This window comes from Takifugu flavidus, chromosome 13, assembly GCF_003711565.1.
Source record: "Takifugu flavidus isolate HTHZ2018 chromosome 13, ASM371156v2, whole genome shotgun sequence".
NCBI lineage: Eukaryota > Metazoa > Chordata > Actinopteri > Tetraodontiformes > Tetraodontidae > Takifugu > Takifugu flavidus.
Genome location: NC_079532.1, coordinates 6,101,571 through 6,127,995, shown reverse-complemented (window position 1 = coordinate 6,127,995; position 26,425 = coordinate 6,101,571). Strand labels below are relative to the sequence as shown.

Here is a 26,425-nt window from a genome sequence, read left to right as displayed (position 1 = left end):
AACCTCTCACCGGGTGACCTTCATTACAAATAAAGGTGGTGAACACCTCCATTAATAGGAAACAACTGGCATAAAAGCATTTGCTGTATTCAGAAGGAAACATACTCAGTACGTGGATCCAATAACAAGCAGGATATCAAACCACATTAAAGCTGTTCCCTGGATGAACACAGTGTACTATTAAAGTAAAACACTTTATGAGAATCTATCAAATTAATAATTTAAATGCAGTTTAAAAGGCACTCAAAAAGTTATACGTCACACCCAAGCTACACCTTTTTAGCAACGCGGGTAAAGAGCAACAATCCAGATCCAAACATGCCCGAAAAGCTGCAGAATGAAGGAGAGAACCGAGTCAAAGTCAGAAAGCTTGCCGCCGCGATGCCTCGCAGTTCAAATTCAACTTACAGGCATCATCCTTCCACAGTCGTTAGCAAAGACGCGCTCAGGTTCAGAGCTGCTTACTGTAAGTCTGGCTGGAGGGCCTCAATCCTGCTCAGCCCAGAGGGGACTTTACCGCAAATCAGGCTCAAAGGCGAAGGGCTCGGGCTCAGGTTAAGGTCAAACCTGGGGCAGAGGACACACACTTCAAAACAAGAACACCAAAGAAGTGACCACAAACAGACGGAAAGAGCGGTGGGTGCAAACAATAGCTGCTCTGGGTTTCAGCAGCCTTGACTGCTTGACTTGAGCTGCATGCTTTACAGAGACAAATAACCTTTTCTAGAATCCAATTTGCTTTTTGCCCCCTAAGATGGCAGTTTATTAATGGGTGAGAGGAGGGGGCCATTGTCAATCTGAGCACAACAACAAGGCTTCTCCTAAGACGTTCGTGCTGCTCACAGTGTTCTATTGTTTGAATTATTTGGATTTTCCTTTGTTTAAATCAGCGCAGACCCACAAGTTTCTTTAAAAGGAGATGAAGGCTGTTATTACACTGTGAATGGGTGTTTGTACTTTACGGGGGCAGGACTGTCTCTCTGCCCTCAGAGGTTCTGCACATTCCATATAATTAAAGCAAACTTATTTCTGACAATAGTCTGCAGATCCGCAGACCCCGGCCTACAGAGACCTGCAGTAAAAACCACTTCCTGTCGGTAGTTTAAGTCAGTGATGAACCAGTGCTAAATAAATAAAGAAAATTACTGGAAGCATTAATAAATAAAAAAATGTTCCATCTAAAAGTGGAACAAGGTTTCAGATGTGCTTTTGTTTTGTTTCAAAAATTCAAGGTACAACTTAAAGTCTTCACAGTGCTGAACCAGAAAGTCCTGTTTGAAGTTAAACTCTGCTTTTCACTCTTGTTTGTGTAGGCCGACACTGATTATAGTTCCTGACAACAAGGTTGTCAGTCTGCAACGCAACCAGCTACAGAAAAAAAAAGACAGAAAAACTGGTCCCAGTTTCCTTGAGACGGGTCCAAAAATGTGTTTGAGCAGGGACTCACTTCTGCTTGCAGTGTGCTCCTGAAGGCATCGCACATGCAAGACAATACTGTTAAAAGCACTGCGTCCCTCTGGGTACAAAAGATGACGTACCAACACAAACCTGACTTAAAAAAAAGACAGAATCACCCATTTAGAGTAGGCCTGTCCAGAAAATGAAGCTTAAATTTTGAGGACATTTGAATTCAATGAACACCATATTAGCTGCTGCATGAGATAGCGTGTTAGCATAGACAGGATGGTGCTGCTGGCACAGTATGCACATCCTCAGATTACCATCACATCACAACCTCACAACATGTCAGCAAAGAGCAGAGGACAGTTAGGACACTGTACACCCAGAGACAGCCATTTGGCATCAATCTCCAGAAGACGGCACGCTGCAGCAGTGCCGCACCTTCTTGGTGTGGGATAGAAGGTGTGGCGGTGGAGGCTGCAATTAGATGCCAGTCCCAGTTACAAATGTAGCACTGCATGGAGAGCGCAGTGTGCAGCACAGTGAACACCACAGCTCCATTTTCATTACAGATTATATGCAAACAGAAAGTCTTGTTCATTCCTACAGACAGAGAAAAGGCTCCACCATGGCTCTGTGTGAATGGAAAGGGCTGGAATATTTATCCATAACCACAACAACAACACAAATAATACCGGAGGTTCCAAAATAAAGTTATTTCTAGAGTGGAACTAAGCTCTAATGCTAATTTTTCCAAATTCTGCCTTATAGTTTAATGCAAATCCACGCGGCTTTAGTTTTTAATCACGCTAACAGACAAAATGAATGCAGGTGAGAAGAAGCACCTTGGAAGAGTCTCATGGAATGGTGATGAATGCAGTCTAATGAGCGACGTGGAAGGAAAAGGAGAGGACCCTGAGATAAGTGGAACATTTAACCAGGATTTTGCAGAGACGACCTGAATATTTTTACAATGACCTCCGCAGCTTTACCATTAACTTATAGATCATTTTTGGATTCCAAGCATGTTACACAACTATATCACACCTGCAGCCACTAATTTCTCTGCTTACAACATGCAGCAGATCAGGGTAAAATGTAGCAGATATTAAGCTAGCCTGGTCCGGGCTCTTGAGCCAAACATCACTAACACACATTTTGGTGTAAAAGATAAAGGTGACTAATGTGCAGAGTTTATGGCTGCAGTCTGGATACAATATATACATACAAGAGACCGTAATACAGGTGTCATGCAGGTGTTTACACAAACTGAACCCACAGGGCTCCATGTTTCCATCACTTCATTGCTCAACTTCAAACCTAATAGAGTCTAAAAACCGATCCGTATATTTCCCATATCCGCTATTAGAGGGAAATAAGTCAACTAAAGTGCCTTCTTTGGACTGGGAATGAGAAGTGCTGCGCAGGCGTGCCTCAGAGCATTAGCATGGCTCCTACAAGGCTGCAAGAACTCTCGATTGTGGCAGAGATGCGCACAAACAATCGTGCAAACCCAGAAGAGGAAGCCCAGTTCGAAAGCTGCAGTCCTCTCCGTGCACGTCACAAAATTCCCACACAGCCCCAATCCCAGCTGCTGCCTGCAGGACCGTGCACTTCTTGCATTGAAATAAGAGGGTCACAGACACATACCTTGCGCCAGACAGCCCATTACCGACGGCGCCATATCAAATGTGAGGAGGTTGAGATGCGCTCGGTGTTTGATGGAGAGCAGAGAGGAGAAAGGGAAAAAGAAAACAGACCCCCAAACGCGTCCTTGTTTGTTTTCAGGTTGGCGCTGTCAAAACCCCCACCATGTCCCTGCAAAGTAGACCAGCGGATCTCACGCCCGCGGGAAGTGACGTCATGATGGAACGCTGACGCGATGAAGGCGCACACCCCCCCCGACACACCCATAGTTTCGACGAATAGAAAACCTTTGGTAGTTTCTCTGGAGACTGACGCCCTCTAACCGTGATGGGGTCTGCACGCCTTTCCTGCGCGATTAAACCTTTTTTATTTTGATGTTTCGACTAAAGTAGGTGAACCGAGCAGCCCAGACTCTTAACTATCTCCTTCACGAGACAAATATAGTCAATAGTTATTAATGCATGAGCTTATTAGATAAAAAGCTATTTAATGTATTTAATATATTGTAAGTAATGCAATTGGTTGATGAGCATCTTGGGTGTAGCATTCAAAACAATCTGCTTGAACCACCTCGAGGCCCCAGTTTTTGTATTCAAGTGCTTTCAATCATACTGGTGGAAGAGGTATTTAGATACATCAGTTATCAGATCAAGTTCTACCAAATACAAAACGATGTGCATCAATACTGCAATAAGACCTATTTATTAACACACGGCCTCAAATGTCCTCTGGTGTTGGTGGACTGGAGAGAATAAATGCAGATATACATTAAATGTGAGATCAGTCTGCCTCAAATCCTGCTCTAATAATTGAATAACAGTGAAATATGTATCTCAATTGTTTTTTTTAAATCTCCGATTTACTGATGAGGACACGGAAGAACGAGGCTGAGCAACAGGAAGGGTGGTTGCAGGGGTCATCCAGGCCTCTGTCGCCATCTGTTGTTATAAAAGCGCCACTGCAGGTGACGTCAAATACGCCAGTCCGTTACGACGCGTGTATTTAAAACGTTTGGCATAAGACTTCGGATGGAAATATGTGCACGTGAAAGTCAGTTTCAGAATTATGTCCTTGAGAAGACTACTAAAGAAAGATTTTAATCATTAACTGCTAGCCTTAGTGTTTTGTCAACCCATTATATTTTATGTTCCCAAATCATTGAGTTATTTCAATGCACATCCATCCATTCAACATTTCTTTTGATGATTAACTGACTTGAAGAACGCTTCTCCTTCTCAATCTGGAGAGTTCATTCAAATATCCAGTAGGTGGCGCGCTTGTCACACCAATCTAAAAGTCAACTCGCATTCTGTTAAATCACATACAGTGTCATAAATTGCATTAAAAATGCTTGACTCTGTGTTCAGTAGACGTGAATGGGATTAGGGGCAAATATAGAAACCAATAATTTAATTTCCTCACCCTACATTTCAGAGGGAATATTACATTTCATAATAAGTGAGGCACAGATTAATGTGGCTCAATCTATTTAGATGTGGGCTTAGGTTTTCTTCCTCCTAGAAAATGCACTTTGCTTTTTTTTTTTCCTGAGGAGCCTACCCACATGAGTCCTCAATCCTATCCACTTACATTTGATCAATAGCACTTTTCCATTTGTGTAGCTATGACATCATACGGAGGTTTGGAGAAGCCCCCTCCGTGATAGTTGTGTAGAATTCCTGGCAGCTTCATATAAAACAATAGTTTAATATCGGATTCTTACTCGTGTTTCAGATGGACCCTCAAAAGCTTTTCATTAGTTCCTCGCAGGTTGGAAAACTAACATCCCGGAGTGAGTGTCAAAGCTCTCGGCTACAAACCTGAAAAAATGTGAGGCAGGGAAGGATGAACAATGCATGTTCCTGAGGTGCAACCCTGGAGAAAAGACAGGCGAGGTCTCATCAGGCTGGCACTCAAATCAACTCAATATGATGGCTGGAGGAAACGTCCAGACACACTGCTGGCATATTTTAACCACAGTTTGTAAACGATGAGTAACACCACTGAGTTTGCAAACCATATGAAACATTAAGCTGGCATTGCATGATTAATAACCCTGAGCGATAACCCAAAGTTTGACCCTTTGCAGGACCGCAGTCTCAGACAGTGAGGCATGTCTGCCGTCCAAAACTGGCCTGCTATCGGCTGGCATCTCCTTGTCATGTATCTGTGTGTATTTATGTGGAGAGAGATAGAGAGAGAGAGAGAGAGAGAGAGAGAGAGGACTGTAACCATCATCTGTTGCCACATGAATCATGCTGCAAACCAGGAGGTGAGATTGGGTGATCTCTCCTCTTTCCATCTGGTCTGCCCCGGGTTTGTAAGATGTGTCTGGGCTGCCGGCTGCTCCCAGAAAAGGATGAAGGCACTCGAAGGGCTTTTCAGACACTTTGCAATTGAAAAACAACAACAATGAGCTCATAACGAGATTTAATTCAGGCTAATTCGGGCTAATGGGCTGATAAAAGCCCAGCACAAAATGTAACAGACGCACCATTGCAGCTCCCGCGGCCGCCTATCGTCTCCCTGACTGCTCCCATAAAACAGCAATAAGAAGCAAAAGACAAGCTGGTGCATCATGGGAATGTTTATTAATTATTGTTTTCAGAGAAAGGAAATACAACCAAATCAGAAAAATGATATTTCATTGATTTTACCTCCCGGCCTGCCGATCCATGAGTACCGATGACTCGGCCTGGTGAGTTGAGTTGGGACATTTTTCAGTTTGGCGAAGGATTGCTGCCCTCCAGGGAAGGCAGTAGGTTGTATAGTTATCTCCTGATTGGGCAATATCACCACCCTGAAACCACACAACCTACTACCTCACCCCGTTCGAACACCAGAAAGGTCCAGCAGGTCACAACATTCATGATCTGCTACGTTCAGCCTCACTCGTGCAACAAATGCTGATCATTTCAGAGGAGATTAAGGCAATAACGACACAATTTCCACATTTTAACAAGCTTTACACATACACTGTTATTCAGTTTCTGTGAATAAATATTCCTAAACTTGTATAAATCTAAATGAAGCAGCTCAGTTGAAGCAGCCTGGTTGCTAACCTCACTTTTGGTACTGTGAGTATCCTGGATACTTTGGTTTCAAGATTGGGTTAAAAAAAGAGGAAGAAAAAGTCTAATACGAGTGTGGTGACATGTGGAAAAAACCCTTGAAAGTTTGTTTCCAATCTATAAAAAAACACAAAAGAAAATTAACAAGAACTAAGTTAGCTTATCCTAGCAGCCGGTGAGTAAACGAGCGCGTTTCACTGTCGATCCAAAACAAAAAAGAAAAAAAAAAAGGCTCCATCTCAGGAATCTGATGATATTACAGCCACTTCAGGAAAGACAGTAAGTTGTATAGTTATCTGACAGGAAGGGTATAACCCTAAAACTATACAACCTACTACCTCACCCCAAAGGACAGTCTTTAAAAACAAAGTTGTCCTCATTCATGCAGGTAATCCGCTTTGACACACCTCAGCGAGCACAAAACAGTGGTTATGATTCAGAGAAACACAAATACACATGCCACTCTCCTCTGGGACACCTCACCAGTCTGACAGGAGTGTTTAGAACACAGTGTGATGGCCGGGTCACTCGGTTCAGGGCTTGTGCTGGGGGCACATTCAAATCCAACAGGAGGCATGTGTCCTAGACAAATCCTGCAGATTTACATATTCGAATTTGACCTGTGAACTTAGTCAAATCTATCAGAAAGACTTCAGTTAGCCCGCTTGATTGAGTAAATTCTGAATACTTGTGTTAATTACACAACTAGTTAATAAATAATGTCACGCATTACTTCAACAAATTGTTAGGAAGGAGCCATTTTGCGTGCAGTGTTGATAGTGGGCGAGTTTGAGCTAGCTCATATCTTCGCCCACGTGCTTGCAGAGGGGAGCAGCTGCTATTGTTTCTCACCTGCTCGGTAACATGCAGCAGCGGGTGGGTGCCGGGGGCCACTTGTAACCCCCCCTTCCCCCTCCACCACGATGGTTCCTTCCACGCGCGACGTGGCCTCCCTCTGGGCAGGTTCGCAAAGTGGCATCTGCAGCTCCTGGAAGGGGAAAAAAAAAAAAAAAGACATGCCTTGTGAGCTTCCGTCCGACCTGCGCAGACTTATTGGGCTCATCTCCGTCAGCGCATACCTTTACTGCTGCGCACTCAGCCAAAATGCACAGCGCAGAAAGGTATGGCTTGAGCGGAGAGGCCCCACCGTGCGCATGTGCGCTCGCCGGCGAGTCTTTGCATTATTCAACAGCGCTGTGGCTGCATGACGTGCGGGTATGCAGAAACACCCACCCAGAGGGGAGCCACGCTGCCAAACAAAGTCGAAGGACCTAGAAGTATGGTTCATATTTTATAGAGAAATCCGAGAGGTTAAAAAGCCGCCAAATCTTCACCCGCAGCGGTCCGCTCAAATCGGGGTCGATTTCCTTTGAGCTGCCCTACGGAACACTACGGGGTCCAGGCTTCATAAGGTAAGGGTCAAAGCACAACGTCCTCTCTGGCTGCTGACTGGACATACCTCCATCTAATATAGTAGATGACTCTGGGGTTCTGACCCACGGAGTCCAGGACAGATCCGGCTTTCAAGTGAAGCCAAATGCCATCGTCCAGTGACAGGGACATATTCACACTCACACAAACCCGCACTTGTGTAGTGGGGGGGTGGGCTAAACCAGTTACGTAACTAAATCTAAAAGCACCTCATTCTTTCGTGGCCGTCCACCTCAAATTCTATTTCTTGGATTCTATTTATCGAGCTCCTCCGCAAGAAAAGCCGGACACGTGTAACCGATATGCCGCTTTAGCTTTCATTAGCTCTGCAGAGGCACTTGGGTGCAAAGTTCCGCTTTCTACACCTCACCTTCTCAGAATACCACACAAACACTCGCGCTGTGGGAAAGAACTTTAATACCATCACACATGCACGCAAGCATCCACACGCACCCGCCCACCCGCGCGCGTGCACGTCAGCGTTTCAAAGAAGAAAAACAAAAGCACGACGTTCCCGCGCCTCGTCTCGTTTTCACACAAAAGACACGCGCTGCTTAAAATGTCACATCGCTTCAATCACACTTCGGTCTGAGTGCTGCGCCCGTCAGTCGATAGTAGAGGTGTGTTTCGGGGCCGAGTTTGTAAGATAACGTTAAGTGCTGCAACACTGTAACCTGATATTTCGGGTGCTGGTGGCTCTTTATGCCAAGAAGAAGAAAGTGCTCCTCCAAATAAAAACACATCGGCTGTGCTGTGTACTTCTACATTATCCACCTACGTTGGCTTGAAGCTTTGCAGAAACCACAGTTGATCTACATCAGGAGGCGTCGGGACCCCCACAGCAAGTATTTTGTCTGTATACTTCACATGTGACCATCCTTCATTTCAGGATGCGGCCTGGAATTCCTTGAATACCTTGAAGAAAGGTATGAACAGTGTTTATCTGCTTTCTGGATGTGTTAATCTGCGTTGTGGAGAAGCGGTCGCAGACAGAAGGAATTCAAATGGACGGGGCAGAGCACCACATGTGCATCACAGACACACACACACACGCACTCATACAGACACACACACACACACACGCACAGAGAACCTGCTCAGGCATAACCCATCTATTTATACCAGGGCCAGGAGGGAGGCAGCCAGTCAGGACAGGACAGGAGCGAGGGACGAGGAGAGGCTGCATGGGCAGGTCCTGTTACACATGCTAGGGGGACGGCGGGGGCAAGCCACGGGGGGATTCTGCTCAAAGTCAGACAGGCTGACCTCTCCGTCACCTCTGCATGAGGGAGATATTGAGCTTGAGTGAGCGAGTGGGCAGACTGGACAAAGAGGGAGTTTAGGGGCGCGTATGAAGGTGTGTCACTGCGCCTCTCCGTGCACGCCCCCGGGCCTGCGTGCGGGGAGGCGCAGCAGGTAATGCGGAGATACCGCGTGGGAGCTGAGCGCGCCTGCGCGTCTGTACGTCACGCTTGTGCCTGTCAGGCTTTGAGATTAACCGGCTTCAGCAAAATCTCCCACTCGCTGCCCCCTGAGCGGAGCCATAAACATGCCAGGTGAAGAAGGTTGGATTAGTCAGAGTTAGTTGATCCCAGCACGCCCCCCCTCCAGCCCCATCTTTAGAGGTAAAAAATGACCCCAATCATTGTAATGACAGGGCACGCAGCAGGGGTTGCCCAAACCACTCAGCACAGTCTTGCCAGCTGCTTCTCATCTCGCACACAGTACACACACACATAGAAACAACAGAAAGCCTCTCACACACACACAGGCCTGCAGAGTGCACAGCAGGGTACAGGATTATGTATAGGTCTGTATGGAAAATACTTGTTTATGAAGGTCTGGCAGGAGTCTGTTCCAAGAGTGCTTCAATTTAATCACGATGATTGTGCTCGTTTTTCTTTTCAGGAGGCAGTAAAGGTGCTGCAGCTGGAACTTTCACTTGGCTTCACTCCTCACCCCTCCCCCTGCAAAAAATAACAATATCTGTCTCCATCTCATCTGTGCTGCAACGTCCTCCGCCCCTGACCTACGAGTTCAAAGGTTCTGACGAATGAGAATTTCAGCTATATACATATTTTTACGCTCCACACATGAGCACTGAAGGGAGCAGAATCGTGCTAAAGCAACAAAAGCTAAAGTTCAGATTTCACCAATTTCGCCAGGTCCTCTGCAAACGGCACGTTATACATAAACATGACAAAGAAATACATGAACTATTCTCTTTTGTTGCTCATCTACAGACCGACGGGCTCAGTCTTCGTGGCTCCATGCTAATGGAAGCTGGTGAAATGTGTGCGGTCATGTGGTTCCCAGTGACCTGTAGGTTTCCCTGTGTATTAGAATACGCCTGTAGTCTTGACACCCCTGCACGCCCGGCTCTGGCCTCATTGCGGGGCCCCTTTCAGCTTGGCAGTGCCCCATTGAGCTGCATCTGTCGCCAGCTATATTTAGATGTTGGGACGAATACCTTTCTGCCTGGATATGAAGTGCAGCTGACAGAGGAGGCATAGCGGCATCAGCGTACTTTAACCTTGAAGAGCCTGTTAAACCTTATGCTAGTGCACAGCCGCGGGACCCTACACAATCCCAGTAACTCGCAGCTGAGCTTATGGATACACAACAATTCACCACAGTTAGCAAGCTTGATTTGTGATGTATCGTTATTACTGATTATATTTCCAGAACTACTGCCAGCACAGAGAATACACACCAATGCCTTCTGAGGAAATTTGACATTTCTTCGGAGTAATAAACATGATTTACTCTGTATTTGAACCTCTTTCCAACAGTTCTAGAGTTCTGCCTATAAGCACATGCATCTGTGGAAGTGCCAGTGAGGCAGCGAGTGTGTGATATGTGACCATGTTGCCTGGCCATCTGCTCTATATATCCATAAACAAATGCAGGCCAGCTAGCTTCACAGTGTAATTTCCAAGAAATCTAGGATGGGTAGATGCATTCACGCTTTGCTCTCTCCATTTGTTAAAGAGACATGCCCTAGAAACACATCACGGTTACCCAATAGTGTTCATAATTAATTCCATAAACACAATATGGAGGCCACGGCGTCCCATATGCAAACACATGGCAACGTTGAGGTGGGGAGGGGACAGTCTTTTGAAACCTTAGCAAAGCCGCTGCCTGTTCAATGGGGTTTATTGGTGACAAGCAGGAACGATGTGGAAGCCGTTGCTACACCACATAAACACCTAAGCCTGGATTCCACAGTGGATGCTGTTATTTTGTCACCACATTCACGAGGTGTCTGTTGCAGCAGCAAACCACGTGTAAGTCATCTGCTTCACCCACTTCTCTTACAATGCACATCAGAATGAAATTGCATGCTAAATAAAAACACTTGAATGTGACCTTCTAAATATTGGAGTTTTACTCTTGCAATATTGCATCTTGATTGTCAAGTTAATATTTTCCTGCCAAAGATTTGGAGCTATAACTGATACGCTGGTTAGCTTCGCTGTGACGACACAGGAACAGGCTGCCAAGTTGTTTAAGAGTCCCTGACAGACAAATGGCTAGAGAGGTCTAATTTGACCAATTAGTATTGGCTCGGTCTCCATAATGATAACAAATTGTTCTGAACATTTGAGGGCTAATTCTATAAACAGATGTGGGGCATGGAAAAAAATCAACGTGCAACAGAGGGGATATTGGGTTATTAAAGTGAGACGTATACTCTGAGTATGCTAATCAATCAGACGTTATTACAACTGCAGGTACACTTGGCGAAAAAGCCAGTTTTTGACTCTTTCCACCGATCCTCCACTGATGGAGGAGCATACATGCTAATATGCTAAATGCTTTCATGTGTGTATTTCTCGGTCGCATTTATCAAGCGGTTCAACACTTACTGGGAGCATAACATCGTATCTACCTCATGGTCATATGAGAGGAGGATTTTAATCACATCTGCACATGTAATGTGGTACATGCAGAATTCCGGAGCTGTAGGCTACTGTAGGTAGACTGTGCAGGGCGGGGCACAGAGAAACGGGGTTATTAAGTGCATACCGGTTTGTAATGGGCACAGTTGGGACTGTAGTCTGCAGCTAACAGAATGCAGCGGTTAGGGTGGAAACAGGTAAATGAGAATAGCTTAAAGCGGTGCACATGGACTGCGAGTGGGCAGGTTGTGTGTGTGTGTGTGTGTTGCGATGAGGACCAGGCTGCTGGCTGGTACGGGGTGGGGGTGGGGGGGCTGGGGGGGAACTGATGGTGGGAAGGGGGTCATGCAGCTGTGGGCTCTGCCAGCACGTCGCCCCAGTGGAAAAGAACTGTTTATGGCCTCCACCCAAGGTCAGCCCTTTGAGAAGAAGAGCTGGGAGGGATCCAGAAAGGAGGCTGCTAGTTTGTATGCAGCGAGTCTGCAACAATTAAAGACCGTTTTTAAAAAAAAATAAAAAAAAGTTTTTGGTTTTTACAAGCCTGGGCCACCCTAATATCTGGTTTCTGTAACATATCTGTTTTGGTTTCATTTGCTCTCGATACCGGCGTCTACTTGCGGGGACTTTGTCTTTGTCTCTCTCATCCTGCTACCTGACTACTTTGGCAGCAACACACAAAATGGCGGCGGTGAGCTGGAAGGCAGAGAGTGGAAGCCATTTTCTAACAGATCCAGGCTCCAGTACGGAGAAAGTCAAGAATTTCTTAGCCTTGCAGACAAATAACCTTACCCTCGAGTGTTCTCTGCACATTAAAAATTATGTTTGGGTTTTGGTTGAATTTTACCCCACTGGAAAGCAACTGGGAACACTTGGCCTTTCAAATAGCATGCAGACACAATAAGCTACCATTATCCAAAAACAGAGGCTGCACAACAAATTAAAGCTACAGCCCATCTAATGACAGGTCTCATCTCATGCAATAAAACCTAAGACGGTACACACACACGATAACGTGCGACAAAACTATCAAATCAAACTACATCATGAGACTCACTAGTCCGCAGCTGTCGACGCGTTAATCCACGACTTTCCTTTGAGTTGTTTGGGCTAGCGGCTGTAGTGAAGCACCAGCATACCTGTGGGAGCCAGAGGGAGATAGAGAGAAGGAAAACCTGACGTTAGAGAAGAAGTCAAAACAATCAGGAACATCAGGAACGGTGTGATCAGTGGGAGAGCCGGGAGCGGCGGCAGAGGCCTGCAGCGGCTCCTCTCTGTGGCCTGTTTGCTAATAAGCTCGCCCCGTGGTCTTGCCTGGCCAAGGAAACTCATTAATGGAGCATGTAACACATCGCACCCTCTCTGTTGGCCTGAGCAGCGGCCAACTCTCGCTGCCACATGCTCACCCAACACCAACACACAAGCTCCGCTGTGGCCCTGGCCTTGCCCAGCAGCGCCCACTCAATGCACACACTTTGGCACGGTGCATTACTGAAAACCTCCAGTGTCATGTGCGTGGGCGAAGCGGCACACATGTGCGTACTTGGGAGCGTAATAATCCCCCCCTTTTTTTTTTCTTTCTGCATACGCGGCGCAGTATGTTCACGTTCACACGTGAGGGCAAGCGCAGACTGCGTGGCATTCATGTGGGAGGAGCCTTTCTGACATGCGGTCACGCATGTGTGGGTGCAAAAACGCCGGGACGATCATAGGGGACGTGACACGAGGCATCATTAGATACGTCTCAAATAGAAAAACCAAAACGAGGGGAAAATTTACGAGACAATAAAGAGACTGGAGGTTATCCCTTAGCGGGCTGAGGACAACACTGTCGATTATAGGCACCCAATCAGTGCAGCGGCAGCAGTCGCGGCTGCTGAAGGGCGATAATTCAGAACAAGTACGCTAATTGCAGGGCAGAACACAGCCTTGCCTATGAAGGCTCTTTTATATATTGTTTCTAACGTTTGTAATTACAGTGCGGTGCCTTGGACAGCTGCCAGGATATGGGCTCATGAGTAACCCAACTCCTCCAACACATGGAGGGAGATTCATCTAGCTGTGCACTCAGTGCACTCTGTGTCTGCAAGCATATGTTGTTTATGTTCATGTGCATGTTGATGAGTCAGCATAGGGCGAATGTGCGGGGAAGTATATCAGAGCTGCGCGAGGGGAACATATCCAAGATGATCCAGTTTTCATGTAAAGACAGAGAAAGGAAAAACAAGGTGTCTCATCAATAAATAAACACTGCTCAAGTATGCTAGCAACAAAGGCGCAGTTTTATAGAGGATTAAAGCATGAGTGCGGCGCTAGCAACAGGTAACAACAGACTCTGTGACTGTAACGAGCCTATTCTAGTCCATATTTACGGGAGAGGGGTGCTAACTGTCCAAGGATTGCCAACAGGATACTACTTTATCCCTATATACAACATTTCAACACTGTTTTAAGAGAAAATCATAAACAACGACTCCGGAGCTCAGTGTAGTTCAGCTCGACAGCGACAAACATTAAGGAGGTAATGAGGTCGCTTAAGTGAGGGGAGCGTTTTTTTTAGGATTCGGTGGATTGCAGGAGAAGCGTTTCAACGCTCTCCTTCCAAGTAGGACAGCCTTGCTGACTCAGCATTTTTTCCTAGGACTAAATTGCCTCGGAGAGCGAGGAAGCCAAAAAAAATTGAAGAACTATACGAGCGCTGGAAAAAGGAAGGGCGAGTGGGCGTCGCACGGTGTTATCAAAAATATCGCTCGGCCTGGCGGGTACACAAAACAAGTATCTGTCCTGATGATGTGTGTCAGGATGAAGTGCGATGCTGCTCTGAGCAAAGACACCAAAACCCGAAACTGCCTGGGTCAAAGGCAAAGAAAATGTTAGTTTTGGGGACTTTTTAAAAGGACTTTAAATGTAAAACTTGATCCGTGAAAGTGGCTTTTGACAAAGTTGTTCAAATGAAAAAAAAAAACAACAAAAACATAAATACAAAATTAATTAAAAGAAAACACTTGACCTCAGCCGAAGGGCCCGCAACGTAACGCAACTGAGGGAAACTTGTTTCGTCCTCCAGAACATCTGGAGGAAAAGAGGGGGAGGAGGTTAGGGGAGGAAAATCTACATCATCTGTCACCCCTTGAAACTCTGCCCCGGTCCAATACTATGTCATTATGACTGTGCTCACCGTGTCTGTGGAGCTGCTGTGGTTTTGCTTGATAGATTACATGTGACACTCCCGGCTGACATCCTGATTAATACAGGGGGAATAAAATGCCCCCTGTCCTCAGTAGCCAACAGCATAATGGACTAATGGCTTCCATGTATGGTGGGAGAAATGAGGTGAAGAGATTTAGAAGCCACCTTATGTGCACGTGCAAGTGTGACATCACCACGTCTGCGTCGAGCGGGTATTTTTGATTTATTTATTTATTTTTGGGTTTGTTTATTCTCTGTTGTGTGTGTTTATGTGCACCTGCGTAGACAGTAACAAGACAAAAGACGTGCATGCGAGATTATGCGTTTTCGTGCACGCTGCAGGATCGGAGAGCAACTCCCCTTTCCTCTCAGCTCTGGCCTACTTACTCCTACACTCACAGTGCTGATCCCACATCAGTGCACGCAGCCTGTAGTGGCCACTGTGGATCAACACATTTGCTCCCCCACACTCACACCAAGTGGGCGACGGCAGGGCTGTCCAGCCTCTGCACACAACCGGCTGCTCATTCACCTTGATGAAGTCTAAAGTTTCAGCCAACTCCATATTCACACACATAACTCATACGGACAAATGCACGATTACACAAAAGCTACTCCCCCCCCTCCTTTTTTTCGCTCTTCTTACAGCTTCAAACGTTCTGTTGAAGAACTTAATTTACATGCAAAAGCACTTTTAGCTTGTGCCAACCTGTTGCACGTTACCACAATGGCAAAAAAAAGAAACCACTAAAATAAGCAAACAAATTTGGAATCAGATTTCAGACTTTTTTTCAGACTTTTTAGCCATTGTTCAAGGTTAAACAGGATAAATACATTTCTTTTAAATTTCCATCCCACTTTTTTGAGATAATACAATACCAAAATATCCACTTTTTGGTTATATATTTTAACCAAATAAGCCAAATAAAGACTTTAAATAAAAAAATGGTACATATAAAGAATATGTGCACAATTAGACCATGCTACGTTTAATCAGATCCAAAAACCTGACAGCCATCCAGAGATCCCTGACATACACATCAGCCTGGTGGGATTTGAAGCTCCCCTGGTCTCACAACAGCAAAACTAAAGTGGCAGACACAACAGACGCTGCCATATGGCAGAAAAATATATTTACAGCCACTGCTCGCTTGGCCCCATTCACCAGGCCAACCTGGATTTCACATTAGCCAGGAGCAAATTGGATGGAATTCACAACATCACAGCACGCTTGTAAATGAAGGAAGAATGGCATCATCGTCAAGCACCAGCTCACTTCACGGACGAGGCAGGTGGCTCACTGCTGTGTTATACTGGTGACGGACTCATTTACTCTGTGTTACACTGGTAAGAAAACATTGGCGCACTGGCACATGACCCAAACCACATACGCCGATCAGAAACACGCAGCAGTCCATACAGAGCCGATACACCACCTCCACACATGACCACAGACATCACAGACAGGAAATGTAGCAGTCAAACAGTCCTGCAAAGTTTACCTCAGCCTTTCAGTATTATTCACGTGAGCACCATATTGGTATCTTATATTACAGTGACTTGTTCCCATCTGTGCAGCCACTGTCAAGAGACTATATATAGGACGTATATAATATTTAAATATGTGTGTTTATTTTCAGAGAAATTATTTAGTGTGCATAATATATATTTGGCAAATTTTTAACCATTTTCTCTGTTATAAGTTATCTGTAAAAAAGAGAAAGACATTTTCCCACATAGCTTAAAGTTTAAATCTATACATGAAATTTGTGTAAAGAATTTTTTTTTTTTAAGTATGAAGTTTGAGCATCAGTCGAAAGAAGTGACACCATGTGCTCATTAAAAAAAATGTTATTAAAAATCTCTCTTTCCCTCAAACACACACACACACACCACACACACACACACACACACGCACACACACGCACACACACGCACACACACTTCGGAACTTTTGAGAAAAGTTTTGAAGAATTAAAAATAAAGTAAACAGTTTTAAAAGTGAGTGTCTTGTTATACAGCACAGAATATTGATATCTATATTAAATATGAACTAGAGAAACTATATGGGCCAAACCAACCATTAAAATAAAAAACAACTTAATTAAGCCTTGATGGCGTGAATATTAAAATATTTGGAAAACTGCACTAAAAAATTGTCAGCACAACTTTACAAAAATCAGTTTGCAGAACTAGATTTGAGAAAGTTATGACGTAAAAATCACCTTTCGTGCCGCATCTACCTTAAATGTGTCTGCAGTGACATTGAAAATCTATTATTCCATCGCCCGGTCACAGAAAAAAAAAAGGAAAAATACATAAAAATTCCCAGGTGTTAAAAACAAAATAGGTGATGAGATGGAGAGAAAAATACTTGAAAAAAAAAAGATCACACACACAAGCTGATCTAACCCCAAAACACACATCGAAAGAAAAGGCACGAAAAGAAAACCATATCACATATTTCTAAAAAAAAATTAAACATTATTTTTAGCTTAAATTGCTCACTCGTGTGTCAGTTCTACGTGTGTGACTGCATCTGTATTTTTTATATAAAACCCACAGTTTGCTTCAGTTGAAAGGAAGCCTCAGTGAGGGCTGCACCAGGCCACTGGGTTGATCAGGTGTACGTTTCCACAGAGAAAAAAAGCCTGAAACCCCCTCAGCACGCTGCCATCTGCCTCTCTACATGCAGCCCTCCTCTGGATCCATGCCACACACTGCCATGAAGGCCTCAGGGTGGAGGAAGGGGGCTATTCTGCCAGCCAAAACCATGTGTCCACTGCTGGTCAGGCAGCGATTATTATTCACCAGAACGAGGAAAATACGAGCATCTTTGTGAACTGAAACAGAATCTTCCTTCGATAGACAGACTTATGGTCTATCATGCAGCTGCCCTTCAAAGGTCTCTTTTACCAGCTGAACATCTGAAAACATTAGAAGCCAAACAAACACAAAAAAAGAGGAGGAATTGCAATAATTTCGCTTAAAACTACAATGTCTTGTAAAGCATTTGAATGAAAGCGCATTCTTTTAAAAAAAATGAAAAGCGTTTTTTTTATAATAGAGAGCAAATCTTAAAGTCTCATTTCATGAATTTTCCATTCATTGTGTAAAAGTAACCCACTAAAACAAATTTAGATTTTACACAATTATCTCGAGAATTTCTTTTTCCCTGCAAACATTGAAACAGACTTCAGAGGTTTATTTCACTCACAATATTTTCAACATTTCTTACATATTTTGTTTTCTTAAATCAATCTTTAAATCTCCAGAGAGTTCAGGTTCAGAACGTAAAATAATGCCACGATTAACTTTAAAAGTAGGCGAGTACACGCCAAAGTAGTCGAGTGCTAACTTGAATATTTTTTTTCTTATTTGTATATTAAAATAGACCCATAGCAAAAACTTCCACCATGTGACCGTCATAAATAAACGTACAAATTCACGAGAACATTTGATCGCGGTGGCGTTTTTGTGTGAATAGGTCTGATTAAAAAGTGGATGTACCACGTTCTTCTGCTCATATACAGCACATACTAAGACCAGAGCACCCCCCCCCCCCAGCCTGCTAGAACATACCACCACAAACGCGGCCTTCCCCACATCAACCGACTGCTATGGAGTCAGATTATTCAAGCAATAAGCGCAGCGGCGTTACATTTCTATTTTATGTATTTTAATTATGACAAATGATGAAAAATATCACCTTCAGAATCGTGCCAACACGTCAAAAATCGCACGCGCCGCGCTCCGAACTGGCATTAGTGTGGATTTTTATTTTTATTTGAATTGATGAGCGCACAATTAAGTAAAAAAGCGACTCTTGCAGGACTCTCAGGTGTATTAACTGGTTTTTATTTATTTAGCTTTTCACACAGGTTGCCTGTTAAATTCACAAACTTTCTCAACCAAAAAACAAAACAAAACAAAACAAAACAAAAAAACACTTACCCAACTGTTCAGAACCAGTCGTGATGCGAAGCTCCGGACTTTGTAGGTGCTTGTTTCTGCGCCTCCGATAAGGGGGTTCAGGGGTTCTTGTAAGAACCCCATCAGTGCTGTTCCTCTTCTCTAACTCCCCGTCCCAGTGTTGCCTTCAGGCTCTCTCCATCTTCTAGCCACAGTCCGGAGTCCCTGGCTCAGGGCTGCACGGCTCAGCGCCACTGGTTGGGTCCAGGTCTCGTGAGGCCTGAAACAATAGGAGGCCATGAGGCTGTCTGCAAGGCTCCAGCTTAGCCCATCTGCTAGTTAACAAGTCTTTGAATGAGGAATGTTAGCAAACCGACAAACATCATGTCTGATGCATGCAAATAACTAAACCAGTCCCGTCACAGCCTTGCTAGGGCACATGAATAATTCAACGGCGTACATACTGCTCTATCGCATTACCTCTTCCCTCTTCCAGAGCAAAATGCCTTCACTACAGACTCGAAAAAGTATGACAAAGTGCTCAAACCTTTCCTTTAGCAGCAATCTCGGTTGAGAAATCGGTTTTAGCGCGAGTAAAACCCACAAAAAGTCGCCATGCAGGCGCACAACATGCTCAGATATGCAGCTGCAGCTATTTGTAGTTTCTGCATTTACAAATGCTTTGCACTTATTGCTTTTTAATATCTTTTGTCTGCAGTTGGCACCTGTCCCAGAAAAAGAGCCCCGGCTCAGCACAGCACTCACTCGTGTTAGTGTGAAAGAGGGAGAACAAGGGAGAGCAGGAGACTCTGAGCGAGAGGATGTGTGAAGGAAAAAGATGCAAAGTATGGCGAAGGAGGTGTGGTACTTCACGCAAGTCTCTGGCACCGATGAAGGACGTCGTTTCAAAAGCAGAGATTTAGACCGCGCTGGGATACTGGTCACATTCCCTGCTGGCCATCCACAGTGGTCATCCGAACCACAAGCTCACCACAAGCGGGTCACTCTTCAGAAATGGCGCCCCGGCACTCCAGGTAGAACGAGGCCTATCACGTGGCGAAACACCAACACGAAAATTTCCATCCAAAAGGGAGAAACTAACATCAAAACGGCAAGAAGATCACGAGTCGGGATATATATAAAAAAATTTTTTAACAAAAAAACCCCCCAGAAAATTCTGTAAGAGTTTTTGAAAAAGCAAACACGCGAGAGCGGCGAAAGAAAAGCGCAAAAAATCCAAAGAAGCTCAAAAATCAAATGCACCAAATGGGAGAAAAGCCTCTAAAAGCAACTTGTTGCCAGGTTTTGCAGAGCTGCTGTGCAGCTAGTTGGAGGCAGAGGGTTAAAATCCAGCTAGTAGTGAGAGAAAAAAAAAAAAGAAGCTTCGTCTATGGAAGGGCGGGCTGTGGGGAGGCCCTGACTGTAGAAATAGCAGCAGACTTTTTTTTTTCTTTTTTTTCTCCCCCCCTTACAGAGCCTAAGTCTCCCCCTTGCGTGTGGCTGGAGCAGAAAGAGGGGAGCAAGCGAAACAGAGGAAGAAAAAGCAGAGAGGGAGGGAGAGAGAGAGAGAGAGAGCGAGGGAGGAGGAGGAGACCACGAGCGCACAGTGAAGGGCAGAAATGCTCTACTGATGATGAAATAGGAGGTGCGGTGGAGCGCGCGAACCGGCCACTTTTTCATCACATGTCCAACACGGCAAGGAAGTGTATTTGCACTGGAGATGGGGTAGAAGGAGGGAAGACGGGTGGGAGGGAGCAGAAGATGGGTGGGAGATGGCGAGACATAAGGCGAGAGAGAGAGAAAGAGTGGGAGGGTAGCAAGCGCAAACTGTGGGAGGGGTGGAGGAGGAAGAATGACACAGAAATCCACTCCTCCGGCAGCGCGCAGACGCAGTGCGCACACTTCCACGCCATACTGGGATACATTAGAGTACCTCAGCCACCGCGAGAACTCATAAAAAGGACGTGGAAAGAAAAAGAGAATCGGCCGTCCACACCAAGGAGCCCTGAAATATGCAATATTTGTCAGAGTTGAGTCAATTATGAAGCCGAAATTTTACCAAAGCGTGGCTCTCGTCCATGCAGCAGCCTCCCCTGCGAGGACAACGGGCTGTCCGTTAACTCCTTCGTAAGTCACTGGCTCAAATAGATCCGTGCTCGCACACGGGCACGGCACAAAGACGAGCCTCCACGCATGTTTCAGTAACATGTGGCAGGGAACAGTCGCTCAGAACCCTCCTCTCTCCGCCGGCTCTGTCACGAAGTGAGCCGAGCGCTGCAGCTGATCCCTCGCAGCTATTTTGGCACAAAGTCAAAAGGCTGATAAGCATTTTTGGGTGAGACTTTGCTGCTTTTCCTTGAGGAAAAACAGCTGCCACTTCCCTGGAGAAGTGCATTTAACAGTTCAGAGGAAATTTTTGGGAACTCCTTCCCCAGAGAAGACAATTTGTCCCGTTAAAGGGGAGGTTTACTCCAGCCAGACAGGCATCTTTTAACAGAATGGCCGTTTCCACCATCTTAGATTGGCATGATTATTCTCTGCTGTAACGTCAGTTTCACTCCTCACAGGCTAGTCCTCTTGCTCTCCCTCCCTCACGAGTTTTTCCCTGCCTCCATTCTGCCACCTTCCCAACTCGACGGTCAGCGTTTTGGCTTTTTCCATTTGTGGCAGATTACTGAAACGCTATTGTACAACAACTTCCTGCCTATTTTGGCCGCGGTTCTAAAAACTGCTAAGGCAGAGCTCTTGGCTTCACCTTTTTCCCCCCTCGGCCGTGAACCACAGGAGCTCTAAAAGGAGAGAAAAGAAGGAAGGAGATATATAAAGTGTGTCTGTACTGAGGAACTATTATGTTTTGCTTTATTTTTTCCCTCTTTTTTTTTTTTTTGCTCTATAAGCTGCTGAGAGTAAAAAGGGCAAGAGGGGACTGCAAGCCTAGCAGAGCCAAATGAGACCCAAAAAAAAAAAAGAGGTGGGGGTTAAACTTTTCTTACTCTTGCTCTGCGAAAACTTTGTGCTGGTTTTACAGAGTGCTGCGCGAGAGGAGCGGCTCGGGCGGATACGTCTAACATGGCCGCGGCCGCTCGCACGGTTTGTGAGGGCTGCTTATACAGTGCAGCCACCACCCTGTTTCCTCGGCTCACCACAGCAGCGGAGGCTGGATTCTGCATGCACACACTAATACACACACAGACACACACAAAACACTCTCCGGCTCTCTGCCCGTCTCTCTGCTCCACAGGTTTCAGTTCTAAAAAAAGGCACAGGTGGCCAAACGGGCTACGTATCGACGGCGCGAGGGGAAATTACAGCGTTGTTTACTGTAGACTGGGCCACAATTTGCTTCTTTCTCCTTCGCTGAGTGAGATACGAGCTCGGCTCAGCCTGATCGTTGGCGTGAGCTACTGTATGGAATCCCATTAGAAGGAGAGCAGACGTACGTCACATCTCGCCACGGGTTTTAACCAATTGAGAAACCTATGACTTCATTATGGCTTGATTGTGTAAAACTGTAATGTGCACATGCCGAACGGCATTGTTTTGGAAATCAGGACCCAGAAACAATTCAGACCTGTGGGAGGCGTCGCTGTTTCAGCCAGATCACCTTTGTTTATGGACGCTTAGTGAGCGTGTCCAAGTTCATTTGAGGATACAGTTTTGGTTTTGGGTTGCCTGCCAGCTGTAACCACTCAGCTCCTTCATATTGCTCCTCTGCTGTGTCCCGCCCCCCCCCACCCCCCATCCTCCATGTTTTCATTCTGCAATCTCATTTTCTAATATTTCGCCACTGAAAATAAAGACCGTTTTTTTAAAAAAAAATGTCCGACTTGTAGTTTCTTGCCTCGAATTACGATTGCTAAGAATCTTGTCCCTAAACAAGACATCGCGTAAACATTTGCAGATTCTTTCGGGGGGAAATGAGCGGAGAGGAGCTGTTCACATTCGTTTCTGGGGAGCGCGGCAGCGACGTGTGCGTGATGCAGATAGAGATCAGTCAATCAGGCCGATTGATATTACATCGTGGAACAAAATGGCAGGCGCCGCCATGTTACGGACTCTGACCGGTATCATGTGAGAGCGATTTAAAAAAAAACAAAAAACATTTGCTGTCTTTCAGAAAACTTTCAAACGTCCTGATGCGGATCATTTTTGTAAGGCATGACATTAAAACCACAGGAATAAATCTGCCAGGCGTTTTAGAGAGCACATTTTCAGTCTTTGATTAAAACTCAACACGTCTATCAGTCACAGGTTGCAAAGGCCCATTTTACCAAAAGGACACGGAAACACGCATCTCTCGAGTTTCTTGCTCTTACGGGGAAGAAAAATAAGGGGAAGGAGGGCTATAAAATGCTGCAGCAGACACAAAATATTTGCACTTACTCATTTGTAAGCATCGAGGGAGCATTAGGTGGTTGGAGAGCCGGTTCTAGGCTTGGTCAGCAACCACCATTACATCAACAGATCAGACGTGATATGTGGCGTAGAAAAACCCCACCAGTCTATCCTAATGCACTTCGAGGGGGGACAACAGCCCGTCACAAATGTAGCGCGTCGGCACGACGGCAGATTTTATACACTTCAGGAGCAGACTCTATAAGGTGGTCTTCCTTAAGCCCTGCACGTGTCTAAACAACTTCTCTATTACACTCAAGACCTTTGAGGGCACTCCCCATCGAGAGGGGAACAAAGGCCGCGACCCTGAGGTCAAAAGCGTTACACGGTAGGCCAAGCGGACTCATTGAATGCGGCAGTGATGTTTGCTCTAAAAAGGTAAAGATTACTAACACATTAACTAGCGCCGATTAGGGGGTTATCCCTCATGGGACTGAGGTCCCTGGGCAGCACATCATGTCTTATTAACACAACCTGCCCTTTGACCCCACCAGTCACCTAACACAACCAGCTGCGACCGCCACTTGATAGTTTAGCTGGAATATATGGAGAGAACTGAGGCTAGGAGCAGCACTGCAGCAAAAAATAAATAAAAATCATAAATTCACATATATGAGTGGTCAACAGTGTTCAACAGGAAGGAGCTTTGAGGCTCTGCGCCTGAAAAGTTTTACAGCTGTATGTATGGATCTATAGCTAACATGCTAACATTCAGATCAGAGGACACACGCTGTGCTGAAATCCTGGATCTCCCATCAAAACTCAAAATGGCAACGTGCACAAAAAAAAACGCTCATCACAAAATGGTGGACACAGGTCATGCGCGTTACTGACGGTGCGATCGCATGAAGAGAAATGTTGTGTGATGTTCCTCCTACATCCGGGAGTTTAAAGTTAGCTCTCATGAAACCTGCAGTAAATTTAAATATCATCAGAGATCTTTTACTCATCCCTGGCAAACAAACCCTTAATTTTAGATAATTAAGACAGCAACTGTTGGATTTATGATTGAATTTTTACACATAGAGCTTTTTAGAGAAGTCGAATTTATGTTTGCGGGGCAAGTAAGAGCATTGCACGACTTTTCATTCATGTTTTGGCACATGTAAAAATTGTAAACATGGTAAAACCGAACATACTTCAAGATCATTTAAACATTTTAAAATAATCACTCTTATTTGCCTCACAAAATGTTTATTTTAAACAACTGTTCAAGTGAATACTTAATCACTTTAAAAATACCAGAAGAACTAAAAATATAAAAAATATCCTTTAAAAAATGTATAAATAAATTGTGATTTTTAATTATAATATAATTACACATGAATTGTAAATACTAAATTTTTTAACTAAACAATTTATTTCATTGTGTGTATGTGTGTTCCCATGTGTGTGTGTGTGTGTGTGAGAGAGAGAGCAACAGAGTTACAGAGAGAGTGTGTGTGCTCCTACACACAACCAATATTTTAGTTTTAAGTGTGACTGACAAAGTTTTAGAATACTGCTTAAATAAGTTTGTAGACAGAAAATTTAAATAAATAAATAAATAAATACATTTTCTAAAAAACAAAATCCCAAGAAATCTGAACAGAAGTCAAACACCGCCTGTGTCGGCACGTTTAAAACTTCCATTTTCTCTTTTTCCCTGCCGAACTCCGATTCCTTTCCTGTGCAGCCAAAATCGTGTCTGTCGCCTTAAAATCGCGACGCGGAGCAAAACATCAAAGCACAAAATGTAATAAACAAAACTCTGCTTCAAACTTTGCTTCAGCTACCCGAGAAGAAACCGAGCTCACCTTGATGTTTCTCACAGGGTTTGCAGAGAGGATTAGGAGCAAAAGAGCAAGCGAGGCTCAAACTCTGAGAACAATCTGGAAATTGTGGACCTATTGGATATCAGCAGGGACACCCTATCCAAAGTGGGACGCGCCCTAACTGTAACTAACAACTGGCATTCTTTCAGTGGACACACGTATTACCTTGCATCATGGCAACTTTCATATGACCGAATCAAGCTGGGGCAGATGAGGCAACAATATCATCTCACCGTGTCAGCAAGTCTGTTAAAAGTTAAAAACCATGCTGGAATAAATGTTTATGTCCTGTTAGTGAGTCAAAAAAGCACCATTCAATAGATACATTTTTATTTAATAATAGAAGCAACATATTTCCCTTACTTAAATATTACACCAGAATGAAATACTTTATAGGAAATTTCCCCTACATTGTAATGACAGAGAAACTGGTTCATATCAAACAACAACAAAAAAAAACTCAAAATGTTATTCAGTTCGGAACAATTCCTTCAGAAAATACAACTAAATTTACAAACCACTTTCTACTATTATAATAAATTTAAGAAAAATGAAAACCGGGACAAATTCTCAACATTTACTAAAGAATACTTGCTGGACTTTGTCCCCTTTTCTCTCCTGCCTCTTCTGTCCCGACATACGTTAATCATACACACCTCCGTTCAAAGCTGACTTTAGTTCCTGCGTTTCATTTTCCAAAAGCGGGCATTTCACACACCACGTCAGGAGGCCGGGCCCTCCGCCGCGGGTTAGTGGAGAGTTCTGCAGCCCTCTGGCTCACCACCTCGACAAACAGCGTGCAGGGTGCTGCTGTGTTATCTAACACACTCTGCAGCCTGACTCCACCGAGGACAGCATAACATACACCTAATACACTTAATCCATTCGGTAAACATGCATGTGCACCCGCACATCCTCCCGATCTTTAACATCCAGCCACCGAGGCTTCAGCCTTCGGAACTATTTTTCACAACTTTCTCTCCTCAGGCCGCCAGGGTAAAGCAAGCTCAGTTATGATGTGGATAAGTAGATGCTCATTAGTTTTAAGCCGCAGAAATGTTTGACTGTGCACGGTTTAAAAAAAAAAAAAAAAGGACAATCAAGCAAAACTTCACCAGAGCTTGCAGACTAAAGTGTGCTATATAAATATAAATTACCTACAAAATCTGGGTTAAAATTCATGTGGATTCCCTTCAAATATCAGATAAACCTTTTGTGCTAGGCGGTAAAGTGTGATTCCAGGTATTATGCAGACAAAAAAACAAGGCATGACAAGACATGACATGACATGACATATTTACAACTTTAATTACAACTTTGATGTTTAAACCCTGTATTTGGCCCCGTGTGACTGTCCACATTTTTGTTACCGTGACAATAAAAGCCGCCCGGGAACATATTCTACATCTGATCTGTCATGGTGAAGAGCACTCTGAGAGTTCTGCTGCTTTTCCAGCTAATCGGTGGTTGCACAGATGTTGTTTGTGCCAAGGAGAGAGTCTAAGCTCCGGAAAGCTGGAACAGGGAGGCACAAGCACGGTTAACAGTTACAATTCTTTTTATTATAACCCTGGTGATATCTAAGGTATTAGTTAATTGGGATTAGTTCTATTGAGGGTTGTCGAACTCTGCAAAGTTGCTTTCAATTTAAATTAGAATTAAT

The 26,425-nt window shown here is 44.6% G+C and overlaps 1 protein-coding gene across 10 annotated transcripts in view; it reads right to left on the bottom strand.

Annotated features, from left to right (window-relative positions):
* Positions 1 to 26,425, bottom strand: part of pparab (peroxisome proliferator-activated receptor alpha b) — a 52,209-nt gene that overhangs the window by 15,773 nt on the left and 10,011 nt on the right. For 2 of the 10 annotated variants that reach the window (XM_057052855.1, XM_057052854.1), the window contains 3 exons: positions 18,596 to 18,833; positions 12,510 to 12,591; positions 6,972 to 7,107 (listed from right to left, as the gene is read on the bottom strand). The gene's annotated coding sequence lies outside the window, so the exon portion shown is untranslated. Of the gene's footprint in view, positions 1 to 465; positions 568 to 3,051; positions 3,249 to 6,971; positions 7,108 to 9,377; positions 12,478 to 12,509; positions 12,592 to 18,595; positions 18,834 to 19,318; positions 20,499 to 20,612; positions 22,258 to 24,744; positions 26,089 to 26,425 lie in introns of those variants that run through there. The other 8 variants (XM_057052852.1, XM_057052856.1, XM_057052853.1 and 5 more) reach the window with 8 other exon arrangements.